We start from the raw sequence: 23,102 nt of genomic DNA, 5'->3' as shown, positions 1-23,102 counted from the left end.
GGAAGCGTCTCGATGTCGAGGGGCGCATCCTGAAGCCATGACGAATCATCGGCGATGAAGGAGAGTGCACCGAAGAGGATCTCATGACCCATGCGCACATCTCCGTCGGATGACATGACGAAAAGATGAAATCGCAACGTCCCCGGAAGTCGCTTAGACGCCTGCGCGGTGGGCGCCAACTGTCATGGGTATATGTCTGACAGTAGAAGTATGGGGTACGAAAGTATATGGGCAGAGCCTTAGCTACGGCGCGGATGTATGAGTTCAGGCCCCTCTAAGATGGAGGTAAAAGCCCTACGTCTTAGTGCTCTGGGGAACTTTGTGTCGAGTGTATAAGGGGATTACAGCAAGTGCCAACCCCCGTACCAGTGGTGAAGGGCTGCTTATATAGAGTGCGCTGCCCTTCATAATGGCGAGTGAACGCCGGCGTTATAGGTAACGTAAGCCTTAAATGCTAATTATGGTGTATGAAGACGTATGACCGTTACCCTTCTGGGAGGTTACTGTCACGCCCAAGATGCGACCCTATCCTCAATTTGGCACGAAGGCCTCGTCAGCGATAGTAGCGCATCTCGTCGTGTCGCAAGAATGGATATCGTTACAAGTACATGTACTGAAAATAAGAGATATATATACAGAGTTGGCTTACACTCGCCACAAGCTACATCAGAGTCACATCAGTACATTACATAATCATCAAGGGTAAGAGCAGGGTCCGACTACGGACAAAAACAAACGACAAAAGAAGAACGACGTCCATCCTTGCTATCCCAGTCTGCCGGCCTGGAACCCATCCTAGATCGATGAAGAAGAAGAAGAAGAAGCAACTCCAAATGAAAAATCAACGCGCTCGCGTCAAGTAACCTTTATCTGTACCTGCAACTGGTGTTGTAGTAATCTGTGAGCCACAGGGGACTCAGTAATCTCATTTCCAAAGGTATAAAGACTAGCAAAGCTTAATGGGTGAGGTATGGTTAAGTGGTGAGGTTGCAGTAGCGGCTAAGCATATATTTGGTGGCTAAACTTACGAGTACAAGAAATAAGAGGGGGAAGATCTACGCATAACGGACGTGTCTACTGATGATCAAATGAATGATCCTGAACACCTACCTACGTCAGACATAACCCCACCATGTCCTCGGTCGGAGAAGGAACTCACGAAAGAGACAGTCCCGGTTACGCACACAGTTGGCATATTTTAATTAAGTTAACTTCAAGTTATCTAGAACCAGTGTTAAACAAAGTTTCCACATTGCCACATAACCACGGGCACGGCTTTCCGAAAATATTTAACCCTGCAGGGGTGCTCCAACTAGTCCATCACAAATTACCACAAGCCGCATAGAAATCCTCAATCACGAAGCTCGCGATCTCGTCGGATTCCCTAGTGGAAAACCTCCACTCTGAGATTACCCAAAGCATCACCGGAATCCCGATGCACAAGATATCTCGTCAAAGGTAAAACTAATCCAGCAAGGCCGCCCGGCGTGTCGACGATCCCGATAGGACCCGCGTATCTCGTTCTCAGGACACGACGGATAAGCTACGCGTACGAGTGCCAAACCTCGAGTTTCCTCGCGGTGGCCCCGCACAGTGCTCTGTCTTGGACCAGCACCATCAACACTGGCCCTCCCTGTATTATGTGAAATTACTCCTCGGGTTCATGACGCCCTATGCTTTCAGTATTAACAAAGTTATTATGTTGGGCAAATGTAGTACCAATGTTGGGCCTTGCCAGTCCAGCTTTAATCTAAAACGAATTATCAAGGGGGCGGCCATAACAACCCCGATCGTGTTAGGAGCGCTCGTTTATGGAACATAACATCGGTAGCCGAAACTAAGGGGGCAAAGGTGGAACAAAACACCAGGCTATAAAAGGCCGAGCCTTCCACCTTTTACCAAGTATATAGGTGCATTAAATTAAATAGCATTTAATAGGGTGATATAACAAGGAACCCATGTAATCACATGGAAGCAACTGCACCTGCAACTAGCAACGCTAACACAGGGTTAAGCAAGCGGTAACATAGCCAATCAGTGGTTTGCTAGGTCGAACAGGTTGAAGATAATCATGTCATTGTTGAGAGGCTGATATTTAACAGGTGGTAGGCAACGAGACATAATTGATAGAAACGGTAAAGCAAGCATGGCAATGATAGTAATGGTATCTGGGGAAATGGTCATCTTGCCTGAGATCCCGCTTGGAAGAAGAATGCCTCCGTGAAGCAGACGAACCGACGTAGTCGAACGGGTCCTCACAATCCGGCACGCTGCGGAACTCTATCGAGACGAAGCAAACCGGAAACAAAAATCAACACACGGAATTCACCACACGATGCACATCACATATGATGCATGAACGGTGTAATGCAAGGCAGGACAACAAAACAATCAAACACTACACATTAAGTGAAGCTCAATATGCACCGAGTTGCATATTGACGAAACTCCATGTTTATTTATTTAGTTCTATCCCGATTAGATACACGGCAATATTAAATGTTGTCAAACATGGCAAGAGGTGAAGCGTAATTAAACTACCTATCTAGGCATTTTAAATAAGGTCGGAAATGACATATAGCACCTCCGAGACGACCTCACATGTTAATTTACAATTATGTCCAGATCTGAACTAATGCTTTTAATTAGTTGTTAAACAGCAAAACAAATAGGTTCACGTGATTCTACGCGTCATTTCAAGCAATCTACACATAAAGAACATCTCCAACGGAGCTACGGTTCAAAAGTTACAAGCACCGCAAGATATGATGGCATGAATGCAATATGTGTGCAACGACGGCCACGAGCACTTCAAAACATACAACCAGCAAGATAAAATGAATCTACACGAGATTCTAAGCAAGTTTTATGTAGGACACGAGAAAATCGGAGCTACGGTTCAACAGCTACGAGCAAAACAAGAAATGAGTACAATCTGCCAAAATCAGCCACATAGCACTTTCTACGCCCCACAACTACGAGCTACACAACTCAAATATAATCAACCAAGGCATGACACGGAAGAGGGCAAGAAGCACTACTACAAACAACTAACAACAACTAGCATCGCATCATGGATCCTTAGGGAAGGAAGACACAAAATGGCATCTCACATACTATTTCAGACTTAGTGAAAATAACACCTCATGAAAGTGCAGTTTTCGATGTGAAGCAAAATTAACAGCAGAAAAACCTATAGCTACAGGACTCCAAATGGCATGAAATTTCATAGCATGCTAGAGAAACACAAGGGGTACAACTAACTCCATTGGACGATCCTCAAAAGAGATACAGATCAAAAGATAGAAGCAATACAAGACAGCAACAAAATATAACAGATTCCAGACTTAGAAATATTTCAGCTCCTCCAAATCAGCACTATTTCTAGCAACTTGAGAGAAAGCAAACCACACCTAAACATGCATTTCTATTGCAAACAAAAATACTAGGGGCTAGACAAAACATCCAAGATCAACTCTCTAGTTGGCAACTCCGTCAAACGAAGCACGGAATAAATTCTACGAATTAAACAAAAGGGCATCACGGCAAAATATCGCGTGAACTAACTTACTCCAAAGCTAAAACTAATTGCACAGAAAAATCCCATGGATTTTTCTACCCCGAAAATATATAAAATATGTGGGGTTGCGCAACAAAATAATGCCACACGAAAATGCGAGAAAAATAATCTATACACGGGAAAATAAACTAACGGCAATCCCTACACGTAAAAATACCAATGACGGCTCTAAAATACATGGAATAATGGTCCCTAAAACATAAGCATTTAACCTACGGCATACGAGCAATCCGGACTTGCGCAAAAAATAAATGCGGCGTCTATCCTATCTAGACAGCACGCTAATCTATGCATTTGACACGTTAAACTACGTCAAATAATTATGCAAGTTTTATAAACGGATTCTACGTGCAAAACTACCCGAAAACCATATATTACACGCCTCGGTCCGACTAACGGATAAAAAGATACGGGCATCTAAATATTTACCTATTTTCTGGAAATAATATTTTTCTCAGAAAAACAACCCTAATCTAAATGGGCCTAACCGCATGCGCAACATAAATAAAATGCGTTGGGGCGGGGTATAGCCTCACCTTTGGGCCGGCTCGGGGGCTGGCGCAGATGGGCCGAAGGAGGGGACGCTGGGCCGAGGCCTGGGCGCTGGAGAGGCCCAGCTCGGGGCGTGGGCGCGCTGGCCGTCGTGCTCATTGAGCACGAGCTGGCAGCAGCCATGGAGGCGGCGACCGGAGGCGTTGGCGGCCGGCGAGGGCTCGAAGGCGGCTGGGAGGCGGCGGCCGGGCGGATCCGGGGCCACCGGGCCCATTCCCGCCAGTGGGAGCCCGAGCCGGGGGCCGGTGGAGGAGATCGCCGGCGGCTTGGCTTCGGCCAGGAAGGAGAAGGCGGGACGGCGAGGATCTAGGGCGGCACGCTCTAGGGCTAGCGCAAGCATGCGGCCCGAGAGGAGGAGGCAGGGGCGGCGCAGCGCAGGCAGGCTGGGGCGGCGCGGCGAGGCACGCACTGCGGCAGAAACCATGGAGGCGCTGGAGCACGGCCTCGGCTGAGGAGCTCGGGCAGGAGGAGAATTTCGGGCATGGGTGTGTCTGGGCCGTTGGATCTTCGATCCGACGGTCCAGATCGCTCTGATCAGATCTGAGGATTAGTTGGAGAAGGTGGAAGCTAGGGTTTGCACGAATTTTGAGGAGAGAGGGGGTTGGCTGCCTAAAAACTAGGAGGGGTCTATTTATAGGCAAATGGGGGTCTAGGATTACCGAAATTTCGTTCCGGATCCAACCGTGCGGTCAGATTTGGACGATTCCGAACGCGGGTACGGGTACGCGGCCGTCTAGAGGGTATATCCGGAGATGAGAGGGGAAACGGGTGGCACGGCAACGATTTTTAAAGCACCGACACACATCCAACGGTAGACCGAATACGGTGCCGCTACGGTCGACCGTTCGGGTACCAGACGAACCCCGATCGTGACGAAATTCAACATGCGGCCTAACTAAAACAAATTACGACCGCATGCCAAGTTTCACCCCGATCAGAGAAAGTTTTAAACGCACTTTTAAAACAGGGTTTCGACGATGCCGCGGGCGCGTGCGAGTGCGGTCGGACTCAGAGCGGACAACGACGAGAACCGGCAACTACTAACGGATGCAAGTTTTGAAAACTGGCGGCAACGGAGATGCCGATGCAATGCAGATGATGCGCATGATGCGATGATGAAGCGACAAAAGAAAATGGACACACGATGAAAACGTAATAGAAGGGGAATCTTCTGGAACGCCGGCATCGGGCTGTCACAGTTACGATGTACAAGGTGGGTTCGAGTCGGTACGTTAGATATGCTCCGAGTGGATCGTCACCGACTGGATGATGGGGGCGTCCTTAGTTCAGTCGGAACTGTCTAAGGGCCTTGTCTTCTATGAAGGGTAGTCCTTGGGTAGGACCTATAGGGCAGACCTATGACCCTACCCTGGGACTATAACCCCATCAGATACGTTTGAGACGTATCAAGCATCCCCAAGCTTAACTCGTGCTCGTCCTCGAGTAGGGGAGTGATAAAGAATGAATTTTTGATGTGGAATGCTACCTACCATGGTTGTCCTTTGCTACTTCTTTCAAGTGGCATGAATGTTCAGATCCATAAGCTTCAAAACAAAAGTTTGCTATTGACATGAAAACAATAATACTTCAAGAAAACTAGCAAAGTAATCATGAACTTTAAAAAGAACAAGGCCAAAGAAAGTTATCACTACAAAATCATATAGTCTGGCTATGCTCCTTCATCCTCACACAACTAATTTAAATCATGCACAACCCCGGTATTGGCCAAGTAATTGTTTTCGAACTCTTACTTTCTCAAACTTTCTATAACTATCACGTAATACATGAGCGCGAGCCATGGATGTAGCACTAAAGGTTTAATAGAGTGTGGTGGTGGTTGTGAGACAAAAAGGAGGAGATGGTCACATTGACTCGTCGTATCAAAAGGCTATGGAGATGCCCATTAATAGATATCAATGTGAATGAGTAGCGATTGCCATACAAGAGATGCACTAGAGCTATAAGTATATGAAAGCTCAACAGGAAAACTAGTGGGTGTGCATCGAACTTGCTTGCTCACGAAGACCTAGGGCAATTTTGAGGAAGCCCATCATTGGAATATACAAGCCAAGTTACATAATGAAGATTCCCACTAGCATATGGTAGTGACAAAGAAAGAAGCTCTCAATCATGAAGAACATGGTGCTATCATGAAGCACAAATGTGGAAAAAGATAGTAGCATTGTCCCTTCTCTCTTTTTCTCTCTTTTCTTTTTTTTCATTTGGGCTCTTAGGCCTCTTTTTTTTCTTTTCTATTATTTTCTCTTTTTCTGTTTTTGGGCTCTTTGGGCTATTTTTTTATTTCCTCACATGGGACAATGCTCTAATAATGATGATCATCACACTTTTATTTACTCACAGCTCAAAGATCACAATGATGATGACTCCATAGGAAATGCCTCCGGCAGTGTACCGGGATGTGCAACGATCTAGCATGGCGTATGACGTTGAAACATCTCGCTAGCTATCTTACGATCATGCAATGGCAATATGAGAGTGACGACACAAGTCATGATACGGAACGGTGTGAGTTGCATGGCAATATATCTCGGAATGGCTATGAAAATGTCATAGTAGGTAGATATGGTGGCTGTTTTGAGGAAGGAAGTTGGTGGGTTTGTGCACCGACGAGAATTGCGCGGCACTAGAGAGGCTAGCAATGGTGAAAGGTGAAGGTGCATCTATAACATGGGTTTACATTAGTCATGAAGAACTCACATACTTGTTCCGAAAGTTTTTATTAGTAATCGAAACAAAGTGCTAAACGCATACTCCGAGGGGAAGGGTTGGTAGGTGTAAACCATCGCGGATCCTGACCTGAACACAAAGGATGACAATCAATAGATCAATTATGCTCCGACTTCCTAACATAGCGGTTCACCATACGTGCATGCTACGGGAATCACTAACTTCAACACAGGTATTTCTAGATTCACAACACCCTACTAACATAACTCTTAATATTACCAAATCCATGTCTCAAAACTATTTGAGAGGAATCAAAACTTCTCTTTCTACTCAACGCACATGAAGATGGAGGTTTTTGCATCCTCTTTGGGTATCTATCACTTTTGGGACTACTTTCATAGCATAAGCCAACTACCAAATCACGCACCGCCGTGCTCTAAATGATATAAGTGAAGCACATAGAGCAAAAGTATCTATCTCAAAAGATATAAGTGAAGCACTATGAGCATTCTAGCAAAAATCACGATGAGTGCATGTCTCTCTCTCTCAAAAAGGTGTGCAGAAAGTATGATTGTGACACAACAAAAGGAAAAGACTCCTACGATACAAGATTCTCCAAGCAAAAACACATATCATGTGGTGAATAAAAATATAGCTACAAGTAATGTTACCGATGGATTGAAGACGAAAGAGGGGATGCCTTCCCGGGGCATCCCCAAGCTTAGGCTTTTTGGTGTCCATGAATTTGGCTTGGGATGCCTTGGGCATCCCAAAGCTTGAGCTCTTTCCACTCCTTATCTCTTTGTCCATGAGAACATCACCCAAAACTTGAAAACTTCACAACACAAAACTTAAACATAAACTCGTGATAACATTAGCACAAGAAAACAAACTACCACTTCTTTTGGTACTGTAGCAAACTTGAGTTCCATCTATATTGGTGTTGGGCTACTGTATTCTCACTTTTCCATGGCTAGGACCCCCCGATACTAACCATAGTTTCATCAAAACAAGCAACCAACTCAACAAAAACAGAATCTGTCAAAAACAGACCAGTCTATAGCAATTTGTATACTTTGTATACTTATGGTACCTCAAAGAATCTGAAAAATTACGACGGCCTGGGAAAAAAGCATACCAATCAGCAGCAAAACGAATCAACTCAAAATATCTTTCTGAATAAAAATGAAAAATCATCTCGTGAGCGAAAAGTTTATGTCTTTTCCAGCAAGATCAAACAACCATTACCAAGACTAGTCATAAAGGCTTTGCTTGGCTCAAACACAAAAAGAAACACAAAAAAACACAATCAAAACAGAATTATGAAAGTGTGGACGCAACAAAACAGAAAGAAAAAAGATAACTTCATTGGGTTGGCTCCCAACAAGCGCTATTGTTTAACGCCCTTAGCTAGGCATAAAAGCGATAGAATCACGTATCGTCGTCTTTGGTGCTCAAACCATAAGTGTCCCTCATCATGGATTCATAAGGAAATCTTATTTTCTTTCTAGAAAATGTTCCATGCCCTTCCTTAAAGGAAATTGAAATCTAATATTCCCTTCCTTCATACCGATGATAGCACCAATAGTCCTTAGGAAAGGTCTACCAAGAATAATAGGGCATGTAGGATTGCAATCAATGTCAAGTACAATGAAATCCACAGGTGCATAGCTCCTATTTGCAATAATAAGAACATCATTGATCCTTCCCATGGGTTTCTTGACAGTAGAATCAGCAAGATGCAAATTAAGAGAACACTCTTCAATCTCATTAAAACCCATAACATCACATAAATACTTTGGAATCGCAGAAACACTAGCACCCAAATCACACAAAGCATTGCACTCCTAGTTCTTGATTTTGATTTTGATGGTAGGTTCCCACTCATCATGAAGCTTTCTAGGGATAGAGACTTCCAATTCAAGTTTCTCTTCAAGAGATTTTATCATAGCTTCGACGATATGATCGGTAAAGGCCTTGTTTTGGCTATAAGCGTGTGGAGAGTTCAACATGGATTGCATCAAGGAAATGCATTCAATCAGGGAGAAACTATCATAATTGAATTCCTTGAAATCCATGGTAGTAATTTCATTACTACTCAAATTTTTAACATCTTCTACTCCACTTTCAATGCTTTTAGCATCAAGATAGATGGACTCCGAATCATTGGGCACTTTTCAACCAAAGTGGATTCATATCCAGCCCCAAAATAATTAGGTTTGACACAAGAAAACAAAGATTTAATGGGAGTCACAGCAAGCACTTTAAGATCTTCGTGATTCTCATCACGAGAACACGCCTTTTTAAGCCATTCATGTCTAGCACGAATGTGAGCGCTTCTTTCTTGGTTCTCAATCATGTAAACACGCATAGCTTTCAAAGTTTCATCCATGTTGATTCTGGGAGGAGCACATCTAACTTTCAAAGCATCAACATCATTAGAAATTCTATCAACGCTCTTAGCCAAATCGTCAATTTTGAGTAGTTTTGCCTCTATGGACGCATTGAAAATCTTTTGAGAGTTCATAAACTCTTTGATTTTACTCTCTAGATCAAAGGGTAATCTATTGTAATTTCCATGAGTACTGTTGTAGGAGTTGCCAAAGTTATTAGAGGAGTTACTAGGAAAAGGCCTAGGAACATAGTTTCCTCTAAAAGCATTGTTGTCGCCAAAGTTATTCCTACCAACAAAATTAACGTCCAAGCTAGAGTTGCTACTCTCAATCAAAGAAGACAAGGGCATATCATTAGGATCCAAAGGAGCACTTCTACTAGCAACCAAATTCATTAACTCGTCCATCTTAGCACTTAACGAGTTAAATTCTTCTATAGCGTGTACCTTCTTACTAGTAGGTGACCTTTCAGTGTGCCATGAACTTTTTTGTGGCTTCCCCTAACGTGATTTCCATGAACGTTCCACCTGAGGCGGAGTCCAAGATATTTCTAGAAGCGAAATTCAAGCGAGCGGAAAAGATTTGAATAATCATCCAAAGACTCAAGCCATGAGCGGGACAATTTCTAATCATTAATTTCATTCTCTCCCAAGATCGTGCAACATGTTCATGATCAAGTTGCTCGAAATTCATGATATCATTACGGAGAGAGATCATCTTAGCCGGCGGAAAATACTTGGATATATAAGCATCTTTGCACTTATCCCAAGAATCGATACTATTTTTGGGCAAAGAAGAAAACCAAGTTTTTGCGCGATCTCGCAACAAGAAAGGAAAAAGCTTCAATTTAATCACGTCATTATCCTCATCTTTTTTCTTTTGCATATCGCAAAGCTCAATGAAGGTATTGAGATGGGATGCGACATCATCACTAGGAAGGCCAGAAAATTGCTCTTTCATAACAAGATTCAGCAAAGCGGCATTGATTTCCTATGACTCCGCACTAGTGGCGGGAGCAATCAGAGTACTAATAAAATCATTATTATTAGTATTCGAGAAGACACAAAGTTTGGTGTTTTCGTTCATGGTGACTTCAGCAAGCAAGCAAGCACACAAGCAAACAAAGAGCAGGTGAGAAAAGGCAAACGAAAAAGGCAAATTGGTGAAGTGGGGGAGAGGAAAACGAGAGGCAACTGGCAAACAAAGTAAATGAAAGAGATGAGTTCGCGAAACCTACTTGGATGAGTTCTTGACTTGATCTTCCTCCCTGGCAACGGCGCCAGAAATTCTTCTGCTGCGGCAACAAAAGTTCTTCCTTGGCGCTAGGAATTCTTCTTGTTACTTCTCTGATTTGCATCGGTTTTTCCCTTGAAGAGGAAAGGGTGATGCAGCACAGGGGCAGTAAGTATTTCCCTCAGTTTGAGAACCAAGGTATCGATCCAGAAGGAGGGCCTCGTCAAGTCCAGAGTACCTGCACAAACACAAACAAGCTTGCACCCAACACTTCAAAGGGGTTGTCAATCCCTTCAACATTGTTTGCAAAGTGAGATTTGAAGGCGAAAAGTGCACCGAAGTAAAAAGTGTAAGGCTGAAAATATGGTGTGGAGTAGACCCTGGGGGCCAGAGTGTTCACTAGAGGCTTCTCTCATAATAGCAAATATCACGGTGGGTGAACAATTATAGTCGAGCAACTGATAGAACCGTGCAAAGTCATGACGATATATAAGGCAATGATCATACATCTAGGCATCACGTCCGAGACAAGTAGACCGATACTTTCTGCATCTACTACTATTACTCCACACATCGACCGCTATCCAGCATGTATCTAGTGTATTGAGTTCATGACGAACAGAGTAACGCCTTAAGCAAGATGACATGATGTAGAGGGATAATCTCAAACCAATGATGAAAACCCCATCCTTTTACCCTTGATGGCAACAACATGATGCGTGCCTCGCTACCCCTTCTGTCACTGGGTGAGGTCACCGCACGGTATGAACCCAAAACCAAGCACTTCCTACATTGCAAGAATCATAAATCTAGTTGGCCAGACAAAACCCACAACTCGAAGAGAATTATAAGGATATGAAATCATGCATAAGAGAGATCAGAAGAAACTCAAATAAGATTCATAGATAATCTGATCATAAATCCACAATTCATCGGATCTCGACAAACACACCGCAAAAGAAGATTACATCGGATAGATCTCCATGAAAATCATGGAGAACTTTGTATTGACAATCGGATAGTTACAACCCTTGTTTTATTGCAGGCAAGTGTAGATTAAACACTCGTCCGTACATAATATTTTTTTACCATTATTTTCTTTATTAAGTTTCGATCACTATAAAGAAGATTAACGTAGCACTTTTTTAGCTTATGTGAATGAACATTGTATCTTGTTTTCATTCGTTTTATTATGTTTTAATTATTAAAATTTCATTCATAAAACAAAGTTATTGTTTAAAGCAACATATATAACAAAAAGATACCATTCCTAAGGAATTTTTGAACAATATATGTGTTTTCATACAAACCAATTAACTACATATTGTCCTCTCATTTAATAGTATGGAGTTTACATAAAATAAATAATCACATTTTTACTACTGTGAATTTCATCATGCTCGAACTTAATATTCCTTAATTGTGTCCAATAAATCGCCACTTGGTAAGTGGAGTTATTTTCTCTTCCCTTTGGTCGCCATGAAAAATAGAACATCTACGTGCCCCTCATATTTGGTGGGCAATACAAATCAAACTTAGTAGCCATATATGCACATTTTTTAAATGTATTGACTATACACATTGTTTAGCGGATTTTTACAGAAAATATAATAAGTACCTCACAGCGATTACCTTCAAATTTGACAAAAAAATTAGGATTTGAATTCTCATGTTTGATGGGTCTGTTGGTAGAAAAATAGGATTTAAATGATTAAGTAATGCTCGCCTATATAGTTGATTCATGCTTAAATATTTCCAAGGGTTACTTTTAAGTTAGTGTTCGATTGAAAATTTGTTCCTCACACCATAGGTGACGTATTCTATGTTTTGTTGCCGCTATCATATGAAACATACTTAATTTTTAATTGACTTGATGATGTCACAATTTTCATATGGGATATTATTGAGTTATATATTGACATGTATCCTATTATTAAATCTAAATATCAGCTTTTATAATTAGAACCAACCAAATAGTTCATGGTTGGGTATTTTAGAGGCGCATACTAAACAAAGCATTAATCCCAGCATTGCTCTCCGTGGCTATACAAACTGGATTAGCACGAGTCCATGTCATATACATTGGCATGTGCACATATACGAGATAGCGCAACATATGTACTGTTACATGTGGATTTTAAGCTAGACCAATGTTATTTACAACCCAACAAATCAAACAATTCAAATTTGTATGGGCCAAAGTTGTACTTCGAATATAACCTTGTATTGTGCTTTTGATATGAGTGGATACAAATATACATATTACTCTTGATTCTTAATATGTTATCATGCTAAATAACTTCGGACTATATGTACAGAACGTGTACGCTTTGTTTCGAAACCATGAATCACATGGTAGGTAATTAAAAATTCAAAATTAAATTGCTGAGCACATATTTCAGTTCATAAACTCATAGTTTCAAGTTTTAACTATGGAGGAATCTGGTGGTGGTGAACTTCAGTTTTGATGAAACGTAATGTATTGTAGTCAAGAGTTTTCTTTTCTTCAAAACTAAACACACGTTACTGTGATCCAGAATGCTCGGTGACACGATTCTTCTTGTCCCATAGCATGAGGCGCAGCTCAAATAATGGCCGCTGTCGACGTGGATCATGTATGTCTACCGTGGCCAGACACTAGTGGGGACATGGCCTATAGCCCCGGCCCGTAAGGGGCTTTAGTCCCGGTTCACCAACCGGGACTAAAGGCCTAACCTTTAGTCCCGGCCCTGTTCCAAGCCGGGACCAAAGGTGCTTCACGTGGGCGCCTCGGAGCGCCCTCAGGGGCAGGCCCTTTAGTCCCGGTTCTTAACACGGACCGGGACTAAAGAGTTTCTGCAGATTTTGTTTATTTTAGGGGTTTAGGGTTTTAGGGTTTAGGTGTTCGGGAGATTAACGTGATGCCTCGTTTGGTGTTCGGGAATTAGTTTTCATATAATTCTAAATATACATGTTTATGCATATATATATAAGGTTAAGTTATCTTACAAGCGAGCATATATATACAATTATATGGAGATCTGAATTATCGGGACTAGAGCCCGTCTATTCGATTACATGGACCAACATCACTAATGGCCCCTAGCTACACTAAATCATCCTTTGTCATCTATAGCTTCCGTCCTCAGAAAGGTCGCAAGCTCCTCTGCAACAGCAATCGCGCATTGCTTTGGTAGGGACTTCTCCCTCATGGTCGTGTACTATATAAGAAGAGGAGATGAATATGAATATCAATCATGATAACAAAGAATGACGGGTAAAAATAGAGGTGTGAATGTTCATTGCTTACGTCGTATCTGTGATCCTTGTGCTCAGAGGTAAACGTGCGAATGGTCTCGCGAACATAGTATCGGCATAGATGCGTCCCCCATGGCTGCTGGTCGCACTTTACGAGAATAGAACATATATAATCAAAATAATAATCTAGCATCATAAATGTATTGAAAATAGAAGTATATCATACTACTACTTACCTGAGCCGCTCTAAAGGTCAGCTTCTCAGGCTCGATACCGGGAGTCACGCACTTGAACCGCTTCCAAACCCTGCCCGACAAGGAAAATGATTTGCTAAGTTTTTCATTAATTGATATATCATAAAATCATTGAAAGAGACCGATAGAGCGCAAGAATGATTGAAATTACCCTTGGAGCATGTCCTGCAGGCTTTGGAACTCTTCCAAGGGTCTCGATAATGGGTCGAAGGCATCAACTCTTCCCTTATCAATTTGAATGTCCAACAGAATCCAATGGAAGCTGCACATGTATATATATATATGTGTGTCAGTAACTTATCAATTACACTTATAAGTGAATGGACACAACAGAGTAAAGACCCTCACCTGAAGTTGTATGGAAAAAGTATGTGGTCACAGAAATTTTGATCTGTTAGAAACCTTAGAAGGTTTTCCTCCGTCTCCTTGGGTGTATCAGTTAGCGTCGCTATATGTATTTTATCTGGATCAATAAACCCAATATTTAGGATGTTCCTACTTTTACATTCCAAAATCTTCATTCTACATAATAGAGTACAAGTTATATGTAGACAATGAATTGAAATAACTAAACAAGTTAAATGTAGACAACGAATTGAAAAACTTACAGACAATAGCAACTCATAAGCGATTTGTCGAGGGCGTCGGCATTGTACATCTGGAAGAGTTCATCAAAGTCGATATGGATTTCTTCGGGGCGGCCGTAGTACTCCCGTGGGACACTCACCACGATCATCGTTCTCCCACTCTTTGATTCACTTAAGAACCATGTATGCAAGTAACGCATATTTATTGGGAGATCATCTTTGCTGACCAAAGGCGCTCCCATGACAAACTGTGGCTTAGGGGCTACCACATCCTTGGGTAACCTGTCGTCTTGGGAAGCCAGAACGTCTTCAACCGGGATACCCCATTCATCCGCCCACTTCTTTGCTAATTCCAAATCTTGCCCCTGCACCAGAGGGGGGACATTCTCGGGTAACACCCTGAGTGGTGGGATCGACTGTTTGGCCTGTTGTCCAAGCTGAGGAACGGCTGATCTTTTTTTGCTTGTAGTTGAACTTGATTTGCTCCCACTTGCACTTGCACGTGATCTGCTCTTTTTCCTTTCCTTCTGCAATGTGCGTGTATAGTCATCAGGCTTATGGTGTAAGTCATACTGTGATGGAAGTTTCGTGAAGTATTTTGCATCTGCTATTTGCTTCTCGGTGTATTCCGGGCGGGGCTCGGGTTCCTTCTTTTTCATCTGTGCATCATGATGTTCCTTTGCTATCCTGGCGTTTTCCTCGGCGGTACGATCATAAGGTCTGATAGGAAGATTAGCATTAGGTACCTTTGTAAGGGGCGACAGTTTGCGCTTTGGGGAGCTCCGTCGCTTAGAAATCATCGACGGAGCGTTCTTGCTGGCACGCTTCCGCATAGTATCCGGAGCGGGCGGCGGCGGAGACGGATGACCCATGTCCGGCGGCGGTGATCGAGATGGACTCGTGTTGTGCTGGCCGTCGTCATGTGAAGGGCTTGGAGGTGATGGAGGTGTAGGTGACCTGCGACGACTCGGAGCAGGTGTTGTCCTTGGGGCCGAGCCTGGAAGCTTGATGTAGTTCTTGTCCCATAGGATGACTCCACCCAGTACTTCTCCGAGTGTCCTCTCATCTTCGGGTCCAGCTATGTTGAGCTCCATATCATGAAACCCCGCCATGATTTCATCCAACCCGACTTTAGCAAAGCCAGCTGGAATCTTACGGCCCTGCCAGCGTGCATCAGGGCCAGAAGGTAAAGCTTGTCCGACGGCCACCTTCATGGATATGTTCTTTAGTTTCTGATGGAGTTCACATGATGTTGACTCCTTGATTCCATCCACGGGGTAGCCGGGACCGCCCTCTATCATTCTTCGTGCATCGTCGGGCGGGGCCTCAAATTCAGCCACGCTGCTTTTCTGCTTAGATGGGGCACCGGTAAGCTCATAAATTTGCTTCCTGGCGCGCTACTCCTCTAAGCTCATAAATTTTCTTCTGTTGCTCGTTAATCCTGGCAAGGAACTGGTTGAACTTATCATTCTCCTCATCCTGCTATCGCTTCTTTGATCTCGCTCGGCTTATGTAAGTGTCTTGGTCTCTGGCAAACCCAAGCCACCACGGGTAAGAAGGATCGAAGCCTCGCGTTCGTCCTCCATGTTCGTCATTGCCGAGGACCAGTGTGAGCAAATCTTTCTCTCTATCTGCAGTGAAATGTCTTTTTCCCTCCTTAATTTGTTTCACTATCTTTTTCCAATTCTCCCTGGGTATCCTAAGACCGTCACTGCAGATGAGGTCCCCTGTTTCTTCGTCGTACGAACCACCATGTGCAAGGAACCAATTTCTTGCTCTCAATTCCCAATCATCACGGAGTGGTTCAGGTATGATGCCTTTAGCTAGCAGATCTTGTTCTTTCTTATCCCACTTTGGGATGGCAGTCTCATAGCCCCCTGGCCCCAGCGTGTGGTGATATTTCTTCTTGTCGGCATTTTTCTTGTTCTTTCCTGATAATGCCTTGGCATCTTCTGACTCCTTGTACTCTTGAAATGCCTTCCAGTGATTCGCCTGCTTGGCTAGATACCCCTCGAATACTGGCACTTTCTTTGTCTTCAGATAGCTTTTCCATAGCTTCTTCTTCCAGCTACGGAACAGTTCGGCCATCTTCTTTAGAGACCACTGCTTGACTTTGGCCATCAGTTTTTTTGCGGCGTCTTCATTCTCACATTCTGGCAGGTTGAAATGTGACATGAGATCATTCCAAAGATTATCTTTGTACCTTTTGGGGACATAGTCACTATCGGCTGCCCCTTTGCTCTTGTTCCACTCCCGAACGCTGATCGGGACGTGATCCCTAACGAGAACTCCGCATTGCTTCTTGAATGTGTTAGCAGCATTCTTAGGAAGCTTGGGTTCGCCCGTAGGCAATATCACCTCAAAGGTGTAATGCGTCCGTGCATCCAACTTTTTAGTCGGGCCTCGTTTCGTAGCTTTGCTTGACGTGGAGGCCTAAGAGAGAAAACATTCGTCAAATGAATGTATATGTATACAATATAGAGCTATCTCCAATATTTTTCAGATATTACAAGTGATTGTCGAACTTCATATGTATACCTCGACGGACTTTATTATTTCTCCACCGGCTTCTCCATCAGTGGAGCTATCACCTTCTCCGTCATTGGACCTATCTCCTACCCCATCGGCTTCATCTTTGTGTTGGTCGACCTCCATTCCATATCCGGAGGGGTTTAGATATGACGACGGAGATTCAGCTGGTTCAACGTCGGGGCCGTCTTTGATTATATCTTCGAGAAGTTCTTCCTCTTCGAGGTTTCTGATATGTGGATCCATAGTTCTGCAAAAAACGGATATTTGATTAACTAATAAACCAACAAACTATATAAGAGGGGTTGGAAACTTTGAAGTGTCGTTTTATATAGGAGGACCTTTAGTCCCGGGTCTTGGCTAGAACCTAAACTCTAAAATATGTCTAACGGATTCTCTTAACCTTTAAGGATTTAACAAAATGGCGACATTCTAGATGTGTAGAAAATGATCCTATTTTTCCTGATCTCATCTGCCCTTCTATATGTCACATTGTCTAGTGTCAAAGGACTTTGTTGAACTTTGTACCAAAAAAGAATTATTCTATCAGGAACTCCGTTCCAAAACAACTTTAGTCCCGGGTCGTGGCTCCACCCGGGACTCCTAGATTTCTGCATAGTATTCAAAGTAGGAGTACTTTTCCAATTTGAGCATTCAATAAGCAAAACCAAATCGTAAAATAAAGTAGTATTCAAATTAGCATGCATTCAATTATAAGAAAAACTACATCATCTCTTGTGTCCGTACATCGTCGAATATTATCACTAATACTCCTCGAATACTATCATACATATATCATCACTAATACAGCTAGAACCGTAGCGCCCGACGGGTATCGTCGCGGGCGGTGGACACCCAAAGAGAAGGAACCATCACAGGATCATAGCTCCAGTGAGATCCCTGAAGAACCTGCCAGGTATGCTCGAACCTGCCCTCCAACGCGACCATGTAGCGACGGACGTGCTCATCCTCCTCGCTGACACGGTGACGTACCACCTCCGCGGTGTCCGGAAGCCTCGGCGCCGTCACTGGCCCACGCGACCGCCACCAAACAAGGATCGGGTCAACAACGGGCTGGCTCCTCACCAACCTACACCCCCCGGAAGGTAGCACCTCCCAATACCAGCCGGGCGGAGCCCAGTCCCGGACATGGCCCCTCTGATCAAGCAGGTGTCCTCCGCCGAGTCGACGACGAGGATGCGGGATAGACATCGTAAAATGAACTAAGAAAATAAACTGGTTCTATTAATTTTCTTGCTTAAAATAAACTAATTGTATATATAGTAAAATAAAGTACTTTTATTAAATCAACTAGTTCAACTATATATTAATTAACACTAACTACCTAACCCTAATAACACAAATTTAAATAACACAAAAATAACACAAATAACCTATTTAACACTAACCTACCTAACCCTAAATTCACCAAATATTCTACAAATAACACTTAAGCATATACAATAGCAAAATTAAGCAATAATCTAAAAAACACTAATTAAGCATCTATATATGTAGAAATGTCTTCTTCTTCTTCTTCTTCTTCTTCTTTCTTATTTTCTTCTCCGCTTCTTCTTCTCCTATTTTTATTCAACTTCTCTTCTTCTACTTCTCCTCTTCTTCTCCTCTCCTCCTCTTCTTATTCTCCTTTTTCTTCTTTTCTTCTCCTCCTCTTCTTATTTTCCTTTTTCCTAATCTTATTTTCTTATTTTTGTTCATCTTTCTTCTTCTTGTAACCCTAACCTAATTCTAAATATTATTAACCCTAATAATGTAGCACAAACCTAATAACAATAGGAATTAAATGACAAAAAAATCTTTTCTTCTCCTTTTTCTTCTTTTCTTCTCCTTTTTCTTCTTTTCTTCTCCCTTTTCTTCTTTTCTTCTCCTTTTTCTTCTTCTACTTCTCCTCACCGGCACAAACCTAATAACAATAGGAATTAAATGACAAAAAAAATATTTTCTTCTTTTCTTCTCTTTTTTCTTCTTTTCTTCTCTTTTTTCTTCTTTTCTTCTCCTTTTTCTTCTTTTCTTCTCCTTTTTCTTCTACTACTTCTCCTCCTCACCGGGGACGGCGGTAGTGGCGTCCCCGTCGGCGGGCGCCGGCGGCTCGTCTACTGTACGTGTTGGGGAGGAGGGGGCGGGGGCTTACCGGCCGAAGTGGGAGGGGAGGGCGTCGACGACGGCGAGAGCGAGGCGGAGGAGGACAGCAGGGCGACGGCGAGGAGGACGGCAGGAGGCGGCGAGGAGGACGGCGGGCAGCCTGGCGGTGTCGCGCGAGTTCGTGTCGCGCCGGGCAGGAGAGAGTCCGCGGAAGAAGAGAAATGGCGATTTGGGTTGGAAATTTCCAACTCCCTCTTATATAGTAGGATCTTTAGTCCCGGTTCGGGGCTCGAACCGGGACTAAAGACACCCTTTAGTCCCGGGTGGAGCCACGACCCGGGACTAAAGACCCTTTTTCGGCAGACCAAAAGGCGGGAAGCACGGGCCTTTAGTCCCAGGTCGGGGATCGAGCCGGGACTAAAGACACCCTTTAGTCCCGGGTCTAGCCACGACCCCGGGCTAAAGACCCCTTTTCGGCAGGCGGCAAGTGAGGGGCTTTAGTCCCGAGTCATGGCTCCACCCGGGACTAAAGCCCCTCCGCTGGCTGCACGATAAGTTTAGTCCCACCTCGCCTAGCGAGGGGCACTGACACTAGTATATAAGCCCCGTCGCAGCATCTCCATCGAGCTCCTCTCTAAAGCAGGCTTACGGGCCTAAACAAAATGTAAATTAGAAAATTGAACTATATTTGAAATTATGGAGAAAATTCAACCTGAATTCAAAGTGAGGTCACTTTGAATTTAGGTTTAATTTTCTCAATAAATTCTCATATAGTTTCAATTTTTTCTATTTTCAAAATTAATTATTTTGACTATCCAAACTATTAACTATTTTGTCATTTTCAATTAAAAACTATGTTTATTAAAATTCTTTTTGCATATTTGAGAATTTGACAAAACTATGAAAATGAAAAGTGTTTGAAATTGAATAAATAATTCAAAACTATTTTCTATTTTCAAAATTAATTATTTTACTATCCAAACTATTAACTATTTTGTTATTTTCAATTAAAAACTATGTTTATTAAAATTCTTTTTGCATATTTGAGAATTTGACAAAACTATGATAATGAAAAGTGTTTGAAATTGAATAAATAATTCAAAACTATTTTCTATTTTAAAAATTAATTATTTTGACTATCCAAACTATTAACTGTTTTGTTATTTTCAATTAAAAACTGTGTTTATTAAAATTCTTTTTGCATATTTGAGAATTTGACAAAACTATGAAAATGAAAAGTGTTTGAAATTGAATAAATAATTCAAAACTATTTTTTTTTAAACTAATTATTTTGACTATCCAAACTATTAACTATTTTGTTATTTTCAATTAAAAACTATATTTATTAAAATTCTTTTTGCATATTTGAGAATTTGACAAAACTATGATAATGAAAAGTGTTTGAAATTGAATAAATAATTCAAAACTATTTTATATTTTCAAAATTAATTATTTTGACTATTCAAACAATTAACTGTTTTGTTATTTTTAATTAAAAACTATGTTTATTAAAATTCTTTTTCCATATTTGAGAATTTGACAAAACTATGATAATGAAAAGTGTTTGAAATTGAATAATTAATTCAAAACTATTTTCTATTTTCAAAATTAATTATTTTGACTATCCAAACTATTAACTATTTTGTTATTTTCAATTAAAAACTATGTTAATTGAAATTCTTTTTGCATATTTGAGAATTTGACAAAGCTATGCTAATGAAAAGTGTTTGAAATTGAATAAATAATTCAAAACTATTTTCTATTTTCAAAATTAATTATTTTGACTATCCAAACTATTATTTGCTATTTTTCGTGCATTTACTTTTTTTTGAGCTAGTTGACCCTAAAATTGAAAAGCACTACAAATGAACTCTGAAAATGTTGAAAGTCGGCATGCTATCATCATTTCACCCACATAGCATGTGTTAAAAAGTTGAGAGGGCTACAACAAAAACTGGATGCACTTCGTGTACAAAACATACAATCTCTCTCGAAGTATGAGGGTTTCGAACGAGAACTCATCTCTTACAAAGGGATTTCATTTTTTGAACTTATTTGAACTCCATACTTTTTGTGTGTTTAAAATGCACCATTCAAAGGCACATCACAATTTTTCAACAATCTCTGACTTAATTTGGTATTCTTCGTGCATTTACTTTTTTTTTTGGGCTAGTTGACCCTGAAATTGAAAAGCACTACAAATGAACTCTGAAAATGTTGAAAGTTGGCATGCTATCATCATTTCACCCACATAGCATGTGTTAAAAAGTTGAGAGGGCTACGACAAAAACTGGATGCACTTCGTGTACAAAACGGACAATCTCTCTCGAAGTATTAGGGTTTCGAACGAGAACTCAGCTCTTACAAAGGGATTTCATTTTTTTGAACTTATTCGAACTCCATACTTTTTTTGTGTTCGAAATGCACCATTCAAAGGCACATCACAAAATTTCAACAATTTGTGACTTCATTTGGTATTTTTCGTGCATTTACTTTTTTTTTGAGCTAGTTGACCCTAAAATTGAAAAGCACTACAAATGAACTCTGAAAATATTGAAAGTTGGCATGCTATCATCATTTCACCCACATAGCATGTGTTAAAAAGTTGACAGGGCTACGACAAAAACTGGATGCACTTCGTGTACAAAACAGACAATCTCTCTCGAAGTATGAGGGTTTCGAACGAGAACTCATCTCTTACAAAGGGATGTCATTTTTTTGAACTTATTTCTACTCGATACTTTTTGTGTGTTCAAAATGCACCATTCAAACGCATATCACAAAATTTCAACAATTTCTGACTTCATTTGGTATTTTTCGTGCATTTACTTTTTTTTGAGCTAGTTGACCCTAAAATTGAAAAGCACTACAAATGAACTCTGAAAATGTTGAAAGTTGGCATCTATCATCATTTCGCCCACATAGCATGTGTTAAAAAGTTGAGAGGGCTACGACAAAAAATGGATGCACTTCGTGTACAAAACAGACAATATCTCTCGAAGTATCACGGTTTCGAACGAGAACTCATGTGTTACAAAGGGATTTCTTTTTTTGAACTTATTTGAACTCCATACTTTTTGTGTGTTTAAAATGCACCATTAAAAGGAACATCACAAATTTTCAAAAATTTCTGACTTAATTTGGTATTCTTCGTGCATTTACTTTTCTTTTTTTGGGCTAGTTGACCTTGAAATTGAAAAGCACTATAAATGAACTCTGAAAATGTTGAAAGTTGGCATGCTATCATCATTTCACCCACATAGAATGTGTTAAAAAGTTGAGAGGGCTACGACAAAAACTGGATGCACTTCGTGTACAAAACGGACAATCTCTCTCGAAGTATGAGCGTTTCGAACGAGAACTCATCTCTTACAAAGGTTTATTAAAATTCTTTTTGCATATTTGAGAATTTAACAAAACTATGAAAATGAAAAGTGTTTGAAATTCAATAAATAATACATACATGCATTACATAAAAGGTTTAATACATTATTACATTATTGCACAAATATTCCTATCTATTATTTATGTTTTCTTCTGGGTCGTAGCCATGGAGAATCTTCATCATTCATTAGGATGCTTGGGTCAATTTTCACTTTGAAGGGCGGAATTTCATGAAACTTATTAAAATCTACTGACATGTCTGTCTTGTCATCTACTCCCACGATGTTTGTTTTTCCTGAAAGAACTATGTGGCGTTTTGGCTCATCGGACGATATCTTCTTTTGTTGATTTCTTTTTCTTGTTTTTGTAGACATGTCCTTCACATAGAAAACCTGAGCGACATCATTGGCTAGGACAAATGGTTCGTCCATGTACGCAAGACTGTTGAGATCCACTGTTGTCATGCCGTACTTTTGGTCTACAACTACCCCACCTCCTGTCAGCTTCACCCATTTGCACCAAAACAAAGGGATCTTAAAAGTAGGTCAATAGTCAAGTTCCC

Source organism: Hordeum vulgare, chromosome 1H (genome assembly GCF_904849725.1).
Source record: "Hordeum vulgare subsp. vulgare chromosome 1H, MorexV3_pseudomolecules_assembly, whole genome shotgun sequence".
In the NCBI taxonomy this organism is placed as follows: domain Eukaryota; kingdom Viridiplantae; phylum Streptophyta; class Magnoliopsida; order Poales; family Poaceae; genus Hordeum; species Hordeum vulgare.
The sequence above is the reverse complement of the archived record's forward strand: the minus strand, read 5'-3'. Positions refer to the sequence as shown.